Source organism: Schistocerca nitens, chromosome 10 (genome assembly GCF_023898315.1).
Source record: "Schistocerca nitens isolate TAMUIC-IGC-003100 chromosome 10, iqSchNite1.1, whole genome shotgun sequence".
Classification (NCBI taxonomy): domain Eukaryota; kingdom Metazoa; phylum Arthropoda; class Insecta; order Orthoptera; family Acrididae; genus Schistocerca; species Schistocerca nitens.
In genome coordinates, this window is record NC_064623.1 from 223,175,865 (window position 1) to 223,199,981 (window position 24,117).

Here is a 24,117-nt window from a genome sequence, read left to right on the forward strand (position 1 = left end):
ATCGCAGCATCGATTCCGAACCAAGTACAGTGCTGTCGAGCCAGTTGTTTCGTTCGCACTATACCCCAATGTCCTTGGTGAAGAAGCTTTAAGACAGAGGACTGTAACGAACGTGGGACCACGACTCGGGATTGATCAATATCGGAACGCAACAACAAAACACCACGTCGTACAAAAAGTCTCTCCTTGTGAGCAAAAAAACGGCGAACCAAAGGATCCTCGATCCGTGACTTTGACAAGGGCCATTGCGTAGCAACAAAACGCAAAACGGGAGCAAGGACAGGGTCAGCAGCTGTGGCAGTAGCTACACGACGAAAATCAATCGGAAACGATGCGACCACGTCATCGGTTTCCGAATCAATGAACATGCAAGCAAGTTCGGAAGAATCGAATGCTTTATCCTCAGCAACAGGCAAACGGGACAACGCATCAGCGTTTCCGTGCTTAGCAGTGGACCGATACAAGATATCGTAGCGGTACTGCGAGAGAAAAAGAGACCAGCGAATGAATTTCTGCGCTGTACGTGGAGGTACAGGTTTGTTCGGATGAAAAAGCGATGTCAAAGGTTTGTGGTCCGTGATGATTGTAAAGTGACGACCATACAAGAAGTCATGGAACTTGGTAACACCAAACACTAGAGCTAAAGCTTCTTTCTCTATTGGTGAATAATTTCTTTGCGCAGATGAGAGCAATTTTGACGCAAAGGCAATAGGGCGATCATGCGAGCCATCCTTGTGCGCAAGCACAGCACCGATCCCGAAATCCGATGCATCTACCATCAACAAAAGGGGTTTTCGGGGATCGAATGGCGTAAGGCAAGTATTTGAAAGTAACGCCGATTTCAACTGGCGAAAGGCGCGTTCGCATTCCGTCGTCCAGACGAACGGAACACCTTTACGGCGTAAGCGATGTAGCGGAGCTGAAATGGAAGAAGCATTGCGCACAAACTTAGCATAGTAATTAATTTTACCCAGCACACTCTGTAGCTGTTTCAAATTCTGCGGAGCAGGTAAGTCCTGTATGGCACGGAGGTGCTCTGGACTCGGATGTATACCTTGGGCATTTATGACATGCCCCAGGTAGGGTAAGTCCCGAGCAAAAAACACACATTTGTCCTTCCTCAAGCGAAGACCATTCTGACGCAAGACCTGAAATAATGTTCGGAGATTCTGCAAATGTTCGGCTTCTGTCTTTCCTGAGATCACAATATCGTCCAGATAGTTCGCAGCCGTAGGGACCGACGCACAAATAGTTTGTAAATAGTGCTGAAATAAAGCAGGGGCGGATGCACACCCGAATGGCAGTCTTTTGAAGCGATACAAGCCAAGATGCGTGTTAACCACTAAGACGCGCTGGGATTCTTCGTCCACAGGTATTTGCAAGTACGCATCTGCTAGGTCCAATTTTGAAAAATATTTTCCCGGGCAGAGTGTGTCAAAAAGATCTTCCGGGCGGGGCAAAGGAAAAGTAGCAGTCACAAGTTGAGGATTCACAGTTGCTTTGAAGTCCACACAAAGTCTCAGTTTTCCGGAAGGTTTTGGCAAAATTACTAAGGGTGAGGCCCAGAGAGAAGCCTGCACTCGTTCAATTACACCTTGAGATTCTAACTCGGCCAATGTTCGTGCGACCTCATCACGCAATGCGTGGGGAACATTGCGCGCTCTGAAAAATTTCGGTTGCGCGTTGTCTTTCAGTTCCAAATGCGCTTCATAGTTCTGAGCGCAACCAAGGCCCGGTGCAAAAATGTCTGCAAATTCTTCACAAAGACTAGAAACGCTGGCGGACGGCACAGTCTGATTCACTGATAGGACCTGATTTACTATAGACAAATTAAACAATTGAAACAAATCTAAACCAAACAAGTTCACTGCACTAGAGGAACGAAGAACATAAAATGACACAAGTTTTGTCTGTCCCTTGTATGTTGCAATAAGGCTGCACTGTCCGAACACAGGTATATGCTGTCCTGAGTAACTAGTTAACGTAACATTTGCGGCACGCAATGGCGGGGCGCCCAGTTGTTTGTACGTGTCGTGATTGAGCAATGAAACTGCAGCTCCGGTATCGAGCTGGAATGGTATCACTTTTCCTGCAAAGTCTAAGTCCACAAAAAGTTTATTGTCTTGTTGACGACAAGAGCGACTGTCTCGTGCAATTTGAACTGATACAGGTCCAGAAGCACTTGCAACTTTACGGGATTTCTGGCGACGTCGACGCACACTTTGGGTGGGACGAACACAGTCACTGTTAGCTAAAGTGTCACTGGACGGGTGGGAATGAACCACATGAATGTCCATGGGCGAAGGTCCACGAGCCTGATTGTCCTGGGTTCGATTCCGGCGCGAAGCCAAGGGCCTGGAATTTGTGTGATTGTCTGATCTTAACTTTTTCTGGCAAACACTTTGAACATGTCCTTTCTTTTGACAGTAAAAGCAAATAGCTTGGCGTGACGGGCAATTTTCACGCGAATGTCTAGTTGCACACCGCGGGCATGATTTCACTGCATTTGCTTGCTTACGCGGCGCACGTGGTTGCAAGCTAGGCGGCCGCTGCGAAGTCGGGCGCGAGGGCCGCTTAGCGTCCCGTGCAGCGGGCCGGGCGGGCCGATTAATGTGACACACTGCTGGCGAAGTTTCAAATGATTCCTGAGCAAAGTCAAGTGTGTCTTGCCTGTCCAATATGTCTATCACTTTTTGCAGGGAGGGATTAACTAGTTTCAAAATCTGTTCCCGTATGCGAACATCAGAAACGTTCTGTGCAATTGCATCACGCACCATAGTATCTGAATATGGGAGGCCACATTCACAGGCAAACGCGCAGTCTCTAGTAAGTCCTTGCAAAGTTGCTACCCACTCCCTGTTAGTCTGACCGGCCGTACGTTTTGTACGAAAAAACGTATACCGTTTTGCAACAACATTTACTGTTTCTTTGAAATAGGCATCTAAAGCCGACAAAATTTCCTCGTAGGACAGAGTTGCTACGTCGCGTCGGGGAAACAATTTCACTATCACACGGTAGGTAGACACACCGACACAAGAAAGCAAAAACGGCTGCCGCTCTTTACCTTGAATTCCATAAGCAGTGAGGTGGAAGTTGAACTGATCGGCCCACTCAGTCCAGCTTTCGGTTGGGGCCTCAAAGGGCCTAAATGGCGGTGCGACAGCGGTGTGTGGCTGCGGTAGCGATGAAGCGGCTGCTGCCGCATCGGTTTGCAGCGCACGTTGACCCTGGACGAGCTGTCCAAGGGCTTCCAATAACGCCTGCGTCTGCTGATTCTGCAAGCGAAAAAATTCGGACAGTACATCTGGAGATTGCGGCGAAGCCATGACACAAGCAAATTAGAGCAAGTATAACACAAAGACTGCAACGTGGGCGCGGCACCACACCTCGTCGCCAAAATATTGTTGTGTCGATTCCCTAAGGTCTCGACACAATGAGTGGCTAGGTGCACGCGAAACTAACGCAGACGGGCGTAAATTCTGAAACAGGAGACTGGATGAAAACTATAAAGAAAAGAAGAGAGATTTTAATATACTTAACTTTAATGTAGTCTTGTTCTTGTTGAAATACATCTCTTGCATAGTAGTAAGCAATTAGCAATGATACACATGGCGCCTTGCTAGGTAGTAGCGATGGACTAGCTGAAGGCTATTTAATCTGTCTCTCGGCAAATGAGAGGAAGACGTGATACGTCTTGTCGCAAGCTATGTCGTCCGTACAACTGGGGCGAGGTCAAGTCCGTGTCTTGTGACCTGCCATGTGGTGGCGCTAGGTTTGCGATTACATAGTGGCGACACGCGGGTCCGACATGTACTACAGGACCGCGGCCGATTTAAGTTACCACCTAGCAAGTGTGGTGTCTAGCGGTGACACCACAATAAGTACACTGAATATACACCGAAATGTGGGGAAATTGAGCAAGTACTTGCGTATCTTCTTGTTGGCGAAGAACAATTCGTACATGGGAACAAGTATGCGGCAACAAGAGGAATTAGAGAAAACGTCGAGATGGAAGCGAAGGGAATCATGGAAGCAGTAATTTTTTTTTTTCCGTCGTGGCAGCATTATACTGCATGTCTATTGAGGTAGCAGTGATTCACGCGAGTTGACTACTGTATTTGACGCTTTTCAGGAAGACAGAGAACCATCCGCCTCTAAATTTACATGCATCTGCGTTAAAGGACAACAGAGAGTGGACGGGGTGATCGACTGAGATGGAGCTGTAACGAGGTACGACTTAATGGTAGACTGATGATGCAGTCTAGAGAGGGAGAAGTTACTGTAAGTCATTTTTTCCACTCTTCTATCAGGATGCATCAGTCGCATGACATAACCTGCGTTCGACTCATATATAGCCACGTGTTCTGTATGTGATTTAAAGCACTGTTTGTCGGTCATCAGAGGACTTCCATCTCATGTGTGATGAAACGGGACACATTCCTCTGAACGGAATATGATTTACGCTATACGCTCCATCCCCCTGTCGCATCTTGGGTGTAAAATCGAGACTTCAGCTTCATAACTAAGTTTGCGATAAGTGCTTTTGGGGCACTGCAATCCCCGGGTACACATTTTCCTGGCAGATGTGCTGTTTACAGTGTTAGTGGCGCAATGACTTGTAATTTTCGCATGTCAGACGCAGCTACTATGCGTTTATCTGTTTCCTTGTTAAGAGGTATTGTCCGTTGCTAACGATCATTTTATATAGGACTGATGCACGCATAGTATAATTTCTGAACCGTAATCGGGTATGGAAAGTGGACGCTATACATCTCTGAAAAGCTATATTGCGCTTGTATCACACAGAGCCCATCTTTTAAGGAAGTAGTTTTTTCTTTTTACGGTTCGATAACGTAGTTCATCGTGGAAAAACTGGAAAGAAGAACGTATGTCACGTGCTTGAAATATATTTCTCACATTGGAATATTAACAGCACTACATTCCATACGACTGATAGGTCGAAAACTCAAGCGATCTAACATTACAGCCCGTTTTAAGTGCGGAACGCTGCAGCCTTAGAGTGCGTATGTTTATGTTCTCTCTAACCAATACCTTCCAGGTACTGATCCTAGACTAGAACAATACTTTAGGATTAATAGCTTCGTTCATTTGCGTAAAAATACTTCGAACTCCATCCATCTGGAGATACATTGAGCACAAAGATCATTCGTCTCTTCTTCTTCACCGTCTGCTGTTACATCCCGACACTTTCAAATCTGTTACTATACATCGATAAGGAGTGCTAACCTCCTCGACATGGGCGCATCTCAAGAAATCTTGCGCACTTGCATGGGTGAGGACTTGGAAAGCTCCATTCATTCACAAGATCTGGAATGTAGTGGTCTACTTCTGGTCGGTTGCAGATTAAATCGGTAACGGTACTGCAGGGCAGGTTGGTCAATGACAGTGTGAGGGGGTCTTTCAGTCTCTAGTTTTACTCTAAGACTGTGAGAATGCTCTGTGACTCCCATCACCACAGAGATAGATCGTAAATAAGCGCTATGTTCGAGGTGTTATAAATATGTAGAATGCTGTCTGATGTAATTTGATAATATATGTGTTCGAGAATTGACAATGAATGGACGTACTGCACAGTCATCTACCCACATGATACAAAGTGTAGAAGGGGTGATATAGCTACGATACTGACATTGCGAAACATGCTGTCACATCATTGGTCGGTGTTAAAATTACTGTAAAATTTCTAAAATTGTTCACACTGTCAACTGTGATGCTTATTATTTCAGCACATCGACGGTGTCTTTTCCATCCCTTCCGTCCACTGACATCGCTTGTTTGAGTTGGAGTTTTGTGGAGGGGTGACACCTTCTGGGGATGGCTAGCACCGAAACAGTGGTAATATACATGTCTGTAATATGAGGAATCAGTCGCAATGGAACGCCGAGCCATCAGCTATTCCATCGTTGTGACAGATGAGTTCAAGCGTAGAGCTCGTGAATCACCCCCACAACGCCGAAAAACTCTTCCAATTTCTTTACGTTGTAACTGACTTTTATTTAAAGTCATCCAGTGTGTGTCGCGTGTTATGGTAGCAGCAGTAACATGGTATTTTACACCGTGCGATGTCTAGTTTTTCTACGAGAGGCCATGTATCAGAATGTGTTAATGCCAGTTTAGAACCTGACACAGACCTCGAATTCGTGGCGGAAAAACAAAATGTTTGGGAGTGTACAAAGCATGTTAGAGCATAAAAAAGACAACGTTTCAAACAACGAGACAGGGTCACAAGACGCACCTCTTGCGACTTACAGTACGGTCCGCGGGATAAGATCATTATCCTACAGGTGATGAAACTTTAAACTGGTCTGTTCAGTGGACCAATACCTGTAGATTTAATATGATCCTCACATGTGCTCGATGCCTGCACATATGCGGTATTTGTTTTCGATATATGACAGGAGAGAGATGCGGTAAACGTCTTATCGAGTTCTCTATCGCATGAAGTTAGCGGAGCTTTTATAGTTAGTAATATTTCTCTGTTGGGTCGTACGAAATAAGGAAGATAGCAAGCTGGAGAGATAGATATGAATGGACGCAGATCTGTAGCACTTGTATGTAGTTTGGGGATGCACGACAGAGCAGTAGCAAAAATCCCTGTCCTTCTCCCAGTTCCCGTTTCCATCGAATGGTCAAAACACAGTCCTGTCACAGTAATCCAGCTTAGCCTGTTTCTACACAGGTCGCAGAAGGTGGTAGATATAGTTGCCTCCGACTTCTACTCAGTTCCAATTTACATTGGAACGATCACATGCGCAAAGCTGCAGGGATGGTAGCACAGAGTCTTAGGGGGCAGTTGCAAGTGCATAGGGACTACCTTTATCGAGCCTGGAATTTTACTGTAGCAGATAGATTCGAGAAAGGTGACTTGTTTCGAAATATGAGAGTGCCATAAATATGATTCACTAGTGGCTTCTCCATTGGATCCAACGCAAGTATATGCTTGAATGGGAAGACTTGATTACAAATCCCAGACAGCATTTCTAGCGGATAGCATAGCATTAGAGATCTGAGAAGTTAGTGTACATTTCTTACAACCTCAATCAACACACCATCTACTGTTTGTGATCCTTTTCAATCAACCATCGCCTATAGCACAGTGGATATATCATCGAACCTCTGATGTGGCATCGAGACAGAATGCGTTACAAATACTGGAGAAATATCTAGTGGTGGTGGCGTGAGGGAGTTGGAAATAGTGGTTTCATACCACGTTCCTTAGCCGAATCACTTTCTAAATTTGGTAATTTCATTACAAGGTTGCACCGTCGGCGACATGTAATCGCACTCCTGGTCTGATACTATATACTCCAGTGATCACCGTATATATTCAGTGTCACGGTATTTGCCTGGACAAAAAACGACCTCATACACATGGAATGTCATGCTTCGATTTATAAAGCCAGTATAGCGTTTAACATGGATGCTTGTATGCACCTGTAGAACCAAGACCGCTTGTGATGGTAATATGGTTGTGTTTCTTAACATCTGACGTTTTTTTAGACGATTACGCCTCCATTTCTAAGACACAGTGGTACCACTCACAAGAAAACCTTATGAGACATGCCCATGAATTGTTGATTGTTTTGGTCAGTATCATTTCGTATTGTCAGCAATCTGTTATTGACGACATATTATACTTAGTAGTAGGGGATGTGTGATACGTTTATGAAGTATGTGTTTGTGTTCCGAGATGTGCAAAGGAGATGACTATGTCCAGTCGTAAGGAAGGTATGGATTTGACGTGGAATACTGTGATAGCAAACGGAAGAGTATGTCAAGTCATAAGAATGGTACAGATATTTCTCTTTCCAGAGCTGTCAGCAGGGTGTATAACCAATACTTCGCTCACTGTCGAACGTCATTCAACAGTAATCGTAACATTTAATTCCAAGTATAGCAATAAAATACGAGGGCCGTTCAGAAAGTAACCTCCGGTTGATTTAAAAAAATACACCAAGTTAAATAAAAATATTTTAATATATACATCTTACAACTACATCTTTGCACTATTTTTCTACATAGTCTCCATAGCGATTGAGGCACTTATCGTATCTCTTCACAAGCTTTGAAATTCCTTCTGCATAAAAATCACCCGCTTGTGCCTGGAGCCGGCCTGTGACCGCATCTTTGAGCTCTTCGTCGTCATCAAACCGCTGTGACCCGAGCCATTTCTTCAAATGCATGAAGAGGTGATAATCACTTGGCGCCAGGTCTGGGCTGTAAGGTGGATGGTTGATAACGTCTCACTTGAAGGACTCAAGAAGGGCCGTTGTTCTGCGAGCAGAGTGAGGACGGGCGTTATCGTGCAAAAAAAACGATACCGGAAGTCAGCATACTCATAACTCTTGGTCCGTACACGGCACAAAGCTCACGATGAATAGCTGCTGCAGAATATCCTTTGGCTGTAAAAAACCTTATGACAGCACGCACTTCACATTTGGCGGGGTTTTCTATTGCAGCACACATTTCAAACTGCCACAAAAACTAAACTAGCGCAGGTACGACGTTCACTCGACCACGGCTTGATGCCGACTGACCTGTTGAGTGCGTGAACGCACAGATGGCGTCGCTACTCCCCCTACAACCCGCACTGTGACCAATCGGAGGTTACTTTCTGAACCGCCCTCGTATATATGTGACTGATTTCGTAGGATGATTCTATGTGTGGCCTGTGGTGGGATGATTCACGCTCCCTGTTAACGGTAGGAGCTGTTCGAATGGAGAGATCTTTTGGGAGTGTAGGAATGTAGCTGAATTAATCATATCATCCTCTAGACGTCCGAATAGTGAACTAATACTTTGTATGTGTTGGGTAGCTCTCATGATCGCGTGGAAATTTGTGAAGATTCTATATGGACATGTGTTTGCACTGGGACATTATTCCTACCCATGAAAATTATTTGGTTGACTGCTTCTTCACAATTCGTGTCTTTGTTTAGTTGAGAGAACATCGATTGTGGTATGTGCATCTAGCAGATGGAAGACACGTTTGCTGGGTCTCTAGAAATGAGAAACACCTTAGTTGACTTAGTAAATTATGGGGGTGATTTGGAATTTGTTACATCACTGACATCGGTATTCGCGAGTGGAAATAAGAGTTTGCTCTTTTTTTTTTTTAGTTTTTTCACGTAAACCTCTTTGCAGACTTGGTAAGTTTCTAGTTGCTCTGTGGTTTACAGCATACTTCACCTCGCTAAAGTTTTGGGTTCCTACAGAAATAATTTCCAGTCTATACCTTCAGAATTACGTCATGCGAGCGATAGTGCTATGCACGCGATATTGATATCGAGAATTACCGCGAGCATGGTATGATACTCTAGCAAACAATGCGAAATTACATATGTTCTTGTAATACCAGAGTCTCGAAATATGTGTATAAAAGCAAGCAAGCAAGCAGGTCCAGACCAGAAACTGTAATACGTTTGTGCCGAGGGGGAGACGAGCCAGTCTTTGCACAACAGTTCTGAGAGAGACTCCGATCCACTGAGGGCACTCTGGTCACATGTTGGGAGTGGATGACCACACGACCCCGCTGGGAAATACCTAGTGCCATGAGTATACGTACGGTGCCTGGGCTTATGCTGTCTGTAAGCTTAAGCTGATGTAAAAGGGGTGATGGCACAGGATACGAATTGTATACTTACTACATCGGTAATATATTGTTGGGTCGGAGATCGGTTTCACGCTCTAATATTAAATTCCCTGTCCTCAGTGGGAGAGCAGTGTAATTGATTAAGAGTCTTTCCATATTTGATGATATATAGGTTCTTTGCAAGGTTTAATTGTCGGCGCAATATAGCGACCTGTGTAAAATAGTTTTTGGCACTGAAAGTCACGTCTGCAGGAAAAAAAGGGGGGCGGTGCTTCCACACCGGTGGCATCAGTAATTCGGCGGGTAAATTCGATAAGAGCCAATCATAATGCCCCATTCATTCATAAGACATCTTTTGTGCTGGGGTGTAGGAGTCTCTACATAGTGGTGAGAGCGTTTGTGTATGTTGAAGGGTAGCACATGATGGATGGGGTGCCACGTTAGGACCGCGAGGAAGAATGCATTCGTCGTCATTCTGCGCTACTTTCGTGAAGAGGTTCTGTTAGGGCAAGTGTTTCCATGCATACAAGCTGAGACATCACGAAAGGTCCTACAAAAGCGAGTGTTAACTATTTCTGGGACACTATACAATTTCCGAGAGGTCGACTTGGTTCTAATTTTACATAGCCATGTGACATCAGTATAACACAGAGAATCTTTTTAGATGCACTTACGATGGTGTGTAGCTACTCGCACGCATTTTGCGGCAATGCGTCGGTCACATTGGGCAGGTAAGCACAGCTGGACACAGCTTGAATATCCCGTTAAGACCGCAAGGAGGAGAAAGCAGCCTGTGCTACTCTGGGAAGCAATGCGGATTTCTGTAGTATCTGCAAGGGTAAGTCGCTCTGCAAATAGGTCTTCGTTCTCGTCCGGTCTTGGCTCCCGTACTCAGTGGCAGAGCAGTGTAATTGGATAAGGGTCTTTTGGACTGGTATTGCGAATTTTTTTTTTTCCAAGCAGGATCTTCGTCATCATCGCAAGACCAGTCACCAATAACAAAGTCCTTGTGACGTGGGTGCATCACCCAGCCTGCCATGATACCTACTGTGTTAGGTACTGACATGCAATAGGGTTTTATGTAGGATCATTTTGTCACAAAATGCGAGCATAAACGTGTGTAAACTTGCATTTACGTTCATTTACGGGCGTAAACGTGCATTTACGTCCGTAAACGTGCATGACATTTCTATGTAGGCTCATTTTGTCCAGAGAAATAACACAAACACAAATTTGAGATTAGGAATAATTTTTTTTTATTCATAGTCTACAGTTATACATGCCAGTATCAACTTCGAAAAAATCACTTGCTTCTTTTTCGTTTGGTGTAACAGCAGTACAGTATTTGGAAAATAGCTGAGTCTTATATCCCTCAAATTCTGCACTTATATCTCGCAATGTTATCCGCACATTGCAATAGTCTGGTATTCCATCAGTGAATTTGAGTTCAACATTTTCCACACCTATTCGGCGAAAAGCACAAGACTTCGGCACTGCACTGATACATGTACTAAAACAATGATCTATATCTTCTATGTGAATGCTGCACGTGTGAAGCCAGTTAATGATATCACTGTATACGGTTTGAACATATGGGAGCCATCTATTTAGTCTCTTCATCATGGTAGTTATCGCCTAGTCTAGATTGAAAAAGTTATCAACAGTCGAAAGCTGCATGTAAATAGTATGACCCTCGGCACTTTTAACTCTTAGTGTAGCATCATCATACACTGATATTACACTCACTGTTAGACTGCCGCAGTAGATGTCCTGGTAGGAGTGGGATGGAGCATATTATGCAGTCATATGCTTCTTGATTTACGTTTTTGCGCGGCAGAGTTCATCCCACCCATAGTCTGAAAACTGCACTTTAATATTTTTCGGCACATTTTCGAACACTACCACAGTTGAGACGCTACCATCTCGTGAAACTTCAATTCCTAAGTGAAGACGTTTATAATCGCTAACCGTTAACACACGGAATAAGGTGAATAGTAAAGGGGGTGGTGCACTGAACGTTGACACCTTCTCATCCACAACATCCACACCAGCACGGTTAGCCATCTCTTCTTGCACTGGCGCTGGAATGTCTCCTGTGCGTTGCTCAATGAAGGTGCGTATAATGGAGGCCAGCACGATGCGGGACCCTCTAGAGCAGCTTCTCAGCATGCTGGATCAGAGGCAGTTGTCTCTTGTGGGGCGGGAGCTGTGACAGATGTTTCCATGCATTGTGTGAAGCATTTATTTGCAGGACCTTACACTTCCTCTTCATATATTCAAGCATTAATGTTCGTTTACATTCCTCAGCTGAATGAGTTCATGTAATACAGCTATTAGAACACTCCCTGTCCGGCATCATGCTCGTTCCCCAACGACAACTGATATCTCAGCCTCTTGTAGCGGTAACACGACCCTAATTCTGTACATAGATAATAAATTTAAACAAATTTCAAGAAATTGAAACAAATTTATACAAATTTCAAGAAATTTAAACAAATTATATTCGAATTGAATGACATCATGAGCAGCATCTACTGGGGGCAACACCATACTAACTCCCATCAGCTGCAGGAGTAAGCTCTTAGAGCAAAATTCGGAATTCCCTCCCATTTTCCAAGGGGATGTTGCGCCAGGACACCATGGCTAACATTCTTGATTGTGGTACTGCCTCTAATTGTTTAAATAAAGACTGAAAATGAAGAGTTATGTCACAGGCCGAGTCCTTCTCCCCTCCAGTTCCTAGGAAAAGGTGGCGGTCGGGTGACTTAGGCTAGTGGAAGAAGCCCAAGTGCCCTTTTTTCCCTCCATTTTCTTTGGTTAGTAGAGGTAGCCCATTTGACCTACCTTCCCTCCGAAATTCCCGCCCAGGGGGGGGAGAGGGGGTGGCTCTTTCCCTCCAAAATTCAAACTTCCCACCACGGGGGCGTGGCACTTTTCCGCCATCTTGTGTAACGCTACTCGCGTCTTCAGCTGACGTCACGGCAACCATCTTGAATGACAACAACCGCGTCATCAACTGACATCACAGCCGCCATCTTGGATGACGTCACTGCCCCTTAAGGGTAGGCAAACCACACACTACCCCTAAAGGGACGGCAACCCGCACGTTTGGTGTGACTCCTCTCTCCCCTATGGCTGCAAGACAATCTTTGTGGGTCCTTGAGAAGCCTCTGACTTTTCTTGAGGACAGCTTCAGAGTTTTCAAATTGAATGTCACAAGGCTTTGCCGTTAGTAAAGGGAGTAAAAAAGAAAACTGAGCCAGGAACTGCATAACTTGATTTGCAATGTGAGGCCATGCGCTGTCGTGATGAAGTCATTACCTAGTCCCAGAAAGTTATGGTCGTATCCTTGAATTGTGCTTCCTCAGTTTAGTCAATACTGAACACTTCACTTATATTAATTTGACTGATGATCATCAAGGACAACCACAGCTGTTGTTCTGATATTAATTTCAGTCACAGTAGGTCCAACTTGCTTCACAAAGAAAACGTTGCCTTCTTTGAAGCCCTTAAATTAGCTAAACATTGTTGCACAACGTAATGCTTGCTGCACCTTTAAGTAAGTTTCAGTGACCGTATGGTTTACATAAACGAAGAAATTTATTGCGTCATGCTGTTGCTTTCGCGTCTACAAAGTAAGTCATTACTATCAAATTACCGATACGAGAGTGCTGCCGCCTATGGACAGTACACATGAAGACCTGATCTTCTCAGATATTCATGATACAGACAGGAAACTACCACGGAAGTTACAAGAAAAACTCAATCTCAGTCTTTGTTCATCAGCTCTCGAGGTACCCAAAGCAATGAATCTTGCGTTTAAATCGCTGAATATGCTACAAAAAATAAATATTACACTTCAAATAATTAACATCACAAGTGTGCGTAGGATTTCTAAAAGGTGGCAGGTGTCATGCATGAAACTAGTCACTGAATTTTTATGTCTACTTGAACGAAGGGAAAATAGGAGCCAAACGTCACAAATCTACTAGAATCGTATAGAGGTACCATATCTAGTGTTCAGTCCGAGACAAATAGTTTATAGGTTTCCGGAGGGTGTATCATTCCTATAACATTTGTATGATGTTAGTGATGGCGCTACAGGCACAGGCTAATGCGCCCACAGATAAAATTCCAGGGAAGTATGAGAAGGCAAGCATACCACTTTTGCTTCAAACTATATTTCAAAAAAGGCATCAAGTTCGATGTAATATACAGCCCTCACTGTTGAAATTTTAAAAATCAGAGTCATAAGCGCACCATCTCAGATCAGTTGGGAAGAGATCGAAACAGTTTCTGGGGCATGTGAGCAGGAGTTTCTTCACGAGATGTTGTTGAGGACAACAAGTAGAGCTGCCTAACTCTTACCACGACTGCAAATTGACCAATAACATCGACGCAGGAAGCAGAAACACAGCGCAACATAAACCTCCTACGCTCGTGCAGCACATATCCAGGCCAAATCACCCAACTCCGTGCTTAAATTAATGAAAATGGTACGAAAGAAATGAATTTCGTTTCGTAACGTTATACTTTAGTCTGGACTATATATAATTGTTATGAACCTAAAAGAATGTCTATTAATTCGTTCGATATCTATTCCTCATGCAATATAAAACTGATCGTACTAGCGGCTTCCATTGCAGATACGCCATTACCGATGTGTGTGCGCGTGTGTTTCTTTGTTGAACAGAATAGGGGAGGATCAGAATTCAGCTCAGACGCTGACATTGTTACTGGATTCCAGTGTGTCAGATTCCAGTGTGTCAGGACAGTGAAAATATACATCAACCACGAGAGTATCAAACAGTAAACGATTCACATCTCGCGTAAGAACCTCGCTAAACATATCTGAACCACTGTCTACCTCGCTCATTCTCGCTAAACTTCTAACTCTTGCCCTGGTAAACTTCGGCAAGTCATAATGCAATCGCTGGAATTTCAACACACCTAATGTGTGAATTGTTCGGCATACGTAGTAGGCAGAAAATAAATAAACCCCTACTCAAAAGTCCAATGATGATTCTTCAGCTTGACGTTAGTGGACACGTACAACCTCACTTCCGTGAAAGGAATACGTAAATGGTTATGTGCAAACAACTTACAAATTAGTTATTACTTTAGTGAGTTCAATGATTCTTTAGATACCAAATGCAATTTCTCCTCTAAATTAGAACTGTCACGGAACTGACTGCAGTGCCACAAGATAGCAACTCAACGAATTATTCATAGTAGTCGCCAAAATTCAAGGGTACATGGGATGTGTTTGACTATAAGAATGGGACGTGGCCCTGTTGATCCGGCCTAACTAGTTGCTGCCCACTAAAATAATCAATAAGGTATTCGTTATCTATTAAATTAAATAAGAACCACAATTAATTCCGTTTGTCATATTCAAACCTTACAATAAAACATGTGACAAACTGACAAGTCAAAATTAACACGTTTGCAAGGATGTTTGTGGGATTTGTGGTCTGATTGTAATAAATTTGTATCAGTACAATGCAATTATAATTGTGAAGGCGTGGCGTCATTGCCAGAGTGTTAGTATGAAAAGGCAGATAGCTCTACAGAAGAATATAGGCTTGTAGTTGTGGCCAGAAAGTCTTCTAGATGAAGCTTGAAGTCATCAGAACTCAGTAAACATGATTTGGCTGCCCCTATGGCTCATGCTTGGTGTCCCTAGAACTCGCCATCTTAATCTGAAGGTGCAGGCTGGAATGGCAGCGACTTCAGGCATTTCTCATGCCTGCGACCAACAAGGAGAGATCCCCAGTGGTCGCAACAACTTCTTGTAACCATCTATACAGTGATGTTGGTTAAGATCCCAGGTATCACACCCCGCAGCCATTCACCCTGGTGGGCCCTCTTTTGCGACTAATTGGCGAAAAAAGAGTTCCAAGATTTTGCCTGACCCTCAGTAACGTTGAAACATATGTAATGTGTAGTTTCGTTGTGTAGTGTAATGAGAAGGGCTTCAAATATAAAAAAATCGTGGGTTTGGTGCTCATCAGGCGCTTCAAATTTTATTATTTTTAAACCTTCATTAAGATGACTCTACTTCTCATTTATAATCAATTAACTGGTTTAAATGTAATTTATTTACATTTCTTTGTTACGTCACTTTAACCACAACTTTTTCAGTTGCTCTGACTTTTTATTTACGTCGTTCTTTTACCATTCGGAATTTTTGTGAATGTAAGTGTATTTATATATTATTATTTTTAAATATTTAAAAATGCCGATCTATCAGTTAGAAAACGAAAGACGAAATAATATATTTGTATTGACTGTGAAAGGCTAGCAAAAATGTATATTTTGTTACAAGCTGTGCATTTTTTTGGTTGGTAATCGTTATACAAACATTTAAAACATATCGTGCATTATGGACAAAATAACGCAGACGAAGATTTAAGGAAAAGAAGACATTATAAATAAAACGAAATTCAAGCAAATTGAGGAATAGAAATAATGAAAGTAATAACACAGACAAAAATATAGGATTATTGAGCGAAAGAAATTAATACATAAAGTTAATTAAAATCACATGAACAAAGATTTCAAGCAGAAAAAGAATAATGTGAAGAAATATGAGAGCAAATGAAGAAGTTGATAGGATGATTAAAATGTAACAAAGTAACAGAAATAAAAAAATACATTTAAATAAATTAACAGAATAAAATTAATGATCAAATTCATTTCGATATAGATCTAGAAGTAAGTTTCGAGTCAACGACCTACTGTACGCAAAGTCCTCACCCTATCTATTACACTAGACAACTAGTCCATTCCATATCAGTTATTTAACGCCGTTAATTGTCCCTTAAAATAACAAATGTTTTCTTCCATTACTCGCGAACGAAGACCCACCATGGGGAACCACTGTAGGTTGTGATACCTGGGATCTCATCCTACATCACCACATAGATCATTCAGAAAGTCTATTCCACTGCTGGGGGCCTCTCCTTGTAAGTTCAGCTCATTCGAAAAGTTGTTCAGGTCCCCAGCCCATATGCTCAGAGACACCTCACTGCTCGGTGGATGACGTGCAGAGAAGGACCCTAGTGGAGAAGCGTGGCAGAGAAGAGCCCGGCGGCGAAGAAGTCTGCCAGAGAAGTGATTTTGTTTCGTCTGCTCCCAAAAAGGAAGGCTAGTATTTTTACGTTTTCTTGCACCATGTCATTTCAGTTGTGACTAGTGTTCTGAGAGCTAACCAGCAAAAAGATGCCTTGAATGAACCTGGTTCCCTCATAGATTCTGATTTCAGGCGGTTAACCTGTAATGTGCTCCCTAACATTTGGTGCTGAAGAACTGTCTCTAGAACATTCTGCCTTTCCTGTGACCAACGAGGCAAGTCCTCATAGCACAGTCGAGTTTCTGTCTATTAACTTCTAATTCATTTACGTTTGCCAGTCCTGGCTCTCCTTCCACTGTGTTAAACATTTGGTTTTGGGCCTGAGCCACCAGCACCCCATGCTCCCGAAGATGGCTGACTACTGGTTCTCACTCCTCGTTACTGACGTTATCTATCGCCGGTGGTGCATTTCGAACAAAACACTGTTTTCTATCTTCTGTTCACAAAAGGATAAAAAATGCCAGTTTTCGCCCTTCCACATTCAAGATGTAAAACGGTCCTGTTGGTGGCCCTAGAGTATGGGAGATTGTATCTGCACTGTAATTATCTGGCGAATGACGTGCAGGGGCGCTCTTTCAAAGCAAGCGGAACTGATCTGTGGAGATGTTGGCTTATGCCTTCCGAGAATTCGCCTGGGGCGGGCTTCCCCGTAGACTAACATGATCTGCTCAATGCCTGTGTGTTCACAGCACGACTCAATATATTTCTACTGTACTCTCATACATAGGTGAACTACGCAATCCTAAAAAATGTAAACAATGTTAAATAAGTGCTTGTAGTCACTGGCATTTACACACTTCTCATTTATTACTGAGGATTAATTATTCCAATTGGATTAGTTTTTTAACATTAGTTTCATATCAGTTAGCTGATACTTTTGGAAAGAATAGTCATATACCAGTAGCATTTGCAGATGTGTTTTTCACCATAAAACCGTACACCTTCACTTAAGAAGAACCTATGTATCAGCTCTAAAATAAAACTAAGAGACGACCCATAAGAAGAAGTGAAATGACATGATATCTAGAAGCATTCCACGATGAATATTGTAAGTTTCCACATCACATGCATCACAAGAAGCGCCAAGTAGAAAGAGTCCAAGAAAACCATTCAAAATTTATAAATTTCACAGATAGACTATTTTCTCTTCCATTAAGGGCGCACAATCTATATTAATATCGGTTGCAATGTACAGTGTGGGTACATAGCCCGATAGAGCACAATTTGCAAAGTCAACTTCTCCATGTTACTAACTTTAAGAGACTCTAATATTATGACTGAACAATGCATTCTTGGTAACCCTGGGAACATACCTATTGGCCCTGAAAATCGGGAAAAAATGGTTCAAATGGCTCTGAGCACTATGGGACTCAACTTCTGAGGTCATCAGTCCCCTAGAACTTAGAACTACTTAAACCTAACTAACCTAAGGACATCACACACATCCATGCCCGAGGCAGGATTCGAACCTGCGACCGTAGCGGTCGCGCGGTTCCGGACTGTGGCGCCTAGAACCGCTCGGCCACCAAGGCCGGCGAAAATCGGGAAAATTGAGCGCAATATTCGTTAAGGCAAGACAATCAAATGATAGCAGACAGGAAACTTGGGACCTTGACCAATACGAGGAAATGAATACAACAAATTTTAAAGCTGAAGCAAAGATAATGTATCACTTCCAACATAGCCAGATAGAATGTCAATTTCTCTGTTGCATCAAGGAAAGAGGAAGAGTGAGATTTCTCAACCTGTCAAACTGCCTGACACTTGATGTGCCCAGTCACTGCCCATGTGCTACGTATCTGTATAACATCAAGTGGCAGATGGATGACAATATCGAGTGTAGGCACTCCAGAACCGCTGTGGGGACATACTCTCCAGCATTTTGTGTGATGGTTGTCAGACATTAAAGACACTGGATCTTAAAAAAAGTACCCAGGAAACTGATGCATAGTACGCAATTAGAGATCACTTGGACAATTCGAGATAGTGGTTAATAAAAAAGGAGACGACTACTACTCGTAAAACCTGTCACATAACAATAGATGACCACAATGTTATACTTTCTCAAACAAATGTGTCAAGATCTGTGGTGCATGGCTGACATGCAGTAGATGTAGCACATGACTCTCCTGAACTCAGAATCTCATTCAACTGGGAAGGAAACACCAACCACTGTCGGTAGTGTGTTGAACAGTGTAGAGCAAAGCTATGTCGTATATTACTCGTTATCAGGTGGAAAATGAGTGTGGTCAAAGGAACATTGTGTAACTGGGACCACCTAGATGAGGAAGTCAATTGTTAAGACACTGACCTCGTATAGGGGAAAGTGAAATCTCCTCTGTCGGGGCTCTAATTAAGTTTTATAGATAATTTCAGGCAAATCAGACGATGGCTTCCTCATCATCAGAGCCATTGCAGACCATCTGTTCTGTCCTATCCTCACCTTCGAACGGTTAGCTCACTCCGAGCCACGTCGAACTGCTACAATGCGCCGGGCAAAAGGAGGTCCAACACGATACTGGGAGGAATCTCACGACTTTTGTCACCTCAATGTAATTCCTCTTCAGTAGGCTCACCTTCCATAATAACACCTATGAGTACTTGCTCCTTTATTGACGACAGTTTCTTACTTGAAAGTCAAACGCGCAAAATACAAGTCTCATTAACTTCCTCTACACAATATGAGTCACACGCGAAGTGACTCAAAAGAGTCGCCCACAACAGCAGTTGCAAACTACGCGCGACTGTCATTATTGCGTTTATTATTGTGACTTCTGGTTGCTGTGTCATGTTGTGATACTGCAAACTGTGCCGCTACCTTGGGTTGCAGAGATGGTTGTCTCGAATCACTACAACCCAAGACGTTGTCGAAGCACTGTAATCCAAACCGCAACAGATTTCCCTTTCACATACCCTCTGTAGGCGATGAAGCACTCCTGTTAGTCTTCCCGCACGTAGCTCTGTTGTTCACAGTTATTCTTCATTATTGAGTTTCTTCAAGAAAAAGCAGTCGTTCCCTGCATCGCAGGTGCAAACCAACTGCAGTGACTTTTGAGTTTACGTTTGGATTAAATATTGTGGCTATCACACTGTCATACTCGAGTTCGGGAGCTGTATACTGTTTACAGAAACTCCCCATCGCACACCCTCAGATGTAGTAAGAAAATGGCACAGTGGGTACGCCATTATAAACTGAACATAGATAAAGCATGAAAACAGTAAGAAGGTTTAAGGAACTATGAAAAAATAAGTTGAATAGAAACAGTGAACGGTTCAAGCTCAACAAGTGCAATGTGGAGCGAATTGCAAGAATGGCGGCGTCGCAGTTGTGTCATCACGGGCTGCACAGCGTGGAATCCCTGGTCAAATCTCCTTCGTGCTCTATTTTTTTTTTTTTTTTACAGAATTATGTACTTTCCACCTGGTCACTCACGTGTCTGCTCCCCTTCTGTAGTTATGGCAATTGTCACACTACACATTCGTTGTAGAATATGAGTCATGTGGTCGGAATACATTACTGTCGCAAGTAAATGTGATGAATAGTGAGAGCAGGCGAGATGCCGCATACACCTCTCACAGAAATGAACACAACAAATAACCTGGTGTGAAATATGTTAAAGAAAGGAATTCAAGAACCGAAACTTCCAAAACGGAATGCAGGAATCATAACAGGTGGTACTTGTGTGGAACAAGTGGGAGGTACGTACGTCTGGAGGTCCCTTCCTTACACCTGGCTGTTGCAAACGGACGTTACACCACGACACAGACGCAAATTTCAATATAGAGAAAAGACTCGTCAATGACTGGACCTACAGTTCGTAATTTTGTGGGAAAAACATGTGGCACGAGGGAGACTTGAACAGATGTCTGCCGCTACGCAGTCCAACATCGTGACCTCATAACCACGACGCCGTGGCTATTCAAATGCACTCCATGTCTCACATCTTTCTGCTGGACCGTCCACTGTTTCGATTTTTCTTCTTTTTTTACAGTTCCGTAAACCTTCTTCCTGTTTTCATGATTGATCCCTGCTCAGTTTCTGACGGGCTACCCACTTACCACTAAATTTGAGATGGGTGCCATGGGGAGTTTCCCCTGACAGAACACGCTTCCTTAACCTTCTCCTATAACAAGATTCCTAATATTTGAAAAATTCGGTTGGAAAGGCGAAAATGTCACTTTGATGCTCAAGTAGAAGATGGTTCTCCTGTTGCTTCAAATGAAATAATTAAGTACCCAATCCAATAAATGGCGCTAGAGCTGGCAATGAAAACATGATTTGGTTCTAGGCTGATGTCACTGGATTCACAGTGCAACAGTTTTGTTATTTGCATGATTTTTTTATTAATATAACCATATTTTAATACAACCATATTGTACTGATAAAACCATGAAGGTGTATTTAGTATTATTACTAATGTTGTTCCATGAATTTGTATATTTATGGTCCTGTAGTTAATTCATTTAGCGAGAGGTCTACTTAACACTGACATATGATGCAGTTAACCCAGTCACTGAGGTTAAATGGGCCAAAAGTAGTGTCGATCTGCGTGAAATGCAGCGAAAATAAAAGCGCCTGTAGTCATCGTATATGTTTTCCTCCGTATTCGTGAATAACAACTGAAAAGAAAACTTTTCTTTACGTAAAGTCTCAAGGAAAGAAAAAGAAAGACCAGTTAATCCGAACTTCGCTACTCCTTACAAACTTGGGAACTTCGCCTATTGCGGGCATATGCTGTGCACAGGTATCCAGGCACGATGCACGATCCGCCCTTACAACTTAGGTTCCACCCTTAAAGAACTTGTCTCCTGGAAACTTGCCACTCTAGTGTTCGAGGAAGAAACAATATTCTACATGTACGTGATTACTCTGCTATTCACAATAAAGTGCCTGGCAGAGGGTTCAATGAACCACCTTCAAGCTGTCTCTCTACTATTCCACTCTAGAACGGCATGCGGGAAAAACGAGCACTTAAATTTTTCTGTGCGAGCCCCGATTTCTCTTATTTTATCGTGATAATCATTTCTCCCTGTGTAAGTGGGTGCCAACAGAATGTTTTCGCAATCAAAGGAGAAAACTGATGATTGAAATTTCATGAGAAGATCCTGTCGCAACGAAAAACGTCTTTGTTTTAATGATTGCCACTCCAATTCACGTATCATGTATGTGACACTATCTCCACTATTTCGCAATAATACAAAACGAGCTGCCCTTCTTTGTACTTTCCGATGTCATCTGTCAGTCCCACCTGATGCGGATCCCACACCGCACAGCAATGCTCCAGAATAGGGCGGACAAGCGTGATGTAAGCAGTCTCTTTAGTAGACCTGTTGCACCTTCTAAGTGTTCTGCAAACGAATCACAGTCTTTGATTTGCTCTACCCACAATATTATCTATGTGATCGTTCCAATTTACGTTATTTGTAATTGTAATCCCTAAGTATTTAGTTGAATTTACAGCCTTCAGTATTGTGTGACTTATCGCGTAATCAAAATTTAGCTGATTTCTTTTAGTACTCATGTGAATAACTTCACGCTTTTCCTTATTCAGGGTCAATTGCCACTTTTCGCACCATACAGATACGTTATCTAAATCATTTTGCAAGTCGTTTTCATCATGTGATGACTTTACAAGACGGTAAATGACAGCATAATCGCCGGCCGATGTGACCGAGCGGTTCTAGGCGCTTCAGTCTGGAACCGCGCGACCGCTACGGTCGCACGTTCGAATCCGGCCTCGGGCATGACTGTGTATGATGTCCTTAGGTTAGTTAGGTTTAAGTAGTTCTAAGTTCTAGGGGACTGATGACCTCAGATGTTAAGTCCCATAGTGCTCAGAGCCAGTTGAACCATTTGACAGCATCGTCTGCAAACAATCTAACAAGGGGAGGCCGCCAATTGTGAAATTCAGATTCGATTCACACTGCGCATAATAAAAGCTCATGGCCAGAGGCGTAATGTGTCAAAGCACCAAGATGCACTTCTCAGCCGTTGTCGAGAAAATCGACAGTTAATAGAAACCGTTGCGGTGAAATACTCTCTACGATGTATAACTTCCTATAGCGTCGTGGCGCAGCAATAAGTGCTTGGGTTCATAAGTCAAAGGTCGCCGGATCGAATCTCGCGCCATGCAATTTTTTTTTAGTATTTGTTTTTTGTAAACCATATATATATATATATATATATATATATATATATATATATATATATATATATCATGGGGTCTCTAATTCGAACGTTTGACTTACACTATACGTATTCGTTTCGGAATATCGTTTCTACGTCTTCCGTTAACTACACGTGTAAGCATTATGAAGACAATTAATAACTTTGTTTGCAGAAAACATAATCATGTTCGAAGTCACCAGTTTTTCCACGACAAACGACTTTCAACAACTTATTATATGCATAATTGTTGCAACTGATGCCGGGAATTATATATATACAAATACTAAAAAGAAAGTTGCATGGCGCGAGATTCGATCCGGTGACCTTCGGATAACGAACCCGAGCGCTTACGGCTGTGCCACGACGCTGTAGGAAGTTACAAATCGTAGAGAGTATTTCACCTCAACGGTTTCTTTTAACTGTCGATTTTCTCGACAACGGCTGAGAAGTGCATCTTGGTGCTTTGCCACATTACACCTCTGGCTATGAGCTTTTATTATGCGCAGTATGAATCGAATGTGAATTTCACAATTGGTGGCCTCCCCTTGTAAGACGGCTACCCAGATTGTCACCTGTGTCGTTAATATAAATCAGGAACAACAAAGGGCCTATAACACTTCCTTTGGGAACGCCGGATATTACTTCTGTTTTACTCGATGACTCTCCGTCTATTACTACGAACTGTGACATTTCTGACAGGAAATCACGAATCCAGACGCACAACTGAGGAGATACTCCGTAGGCACGCAGTTTGGTTAGAAGACGCTTGTGAGGAACGGCGTCGGAAGCCTTCTCTCTCCGTCTTCAGGCCACGAGTGGCCTACCGGAACCATCCGACCGCCGTGTCATCCTGAGTGGAGGATGCAGATAGAAGGGGCGTGGGGTCAGCACACCGCTCTCCCGGTCGTTATGAAGGTATTCTTGACCGAAGCCGCTACTATTCGGTCAAGTAGCTCCTCAATTGGCATCAGAAGGCTGAGTGCACCCCGAAAAATGGCAACGGCGCATGGCGGCCTGGATGGTCACCCATCCAAATACCGACCACGCCCGACAGCGCTTAACTTCGGTGATATCACGGGAACCGGTGTATCTACTGCGGCAAGGCCGTTGCATGTCGGAAGCCTTCTGGAAATCTAAAAAGATGGAATCAATTTGACATCCCCTGTCGATAGCACTTTGGGTATTGGTGTGACGTTAGCA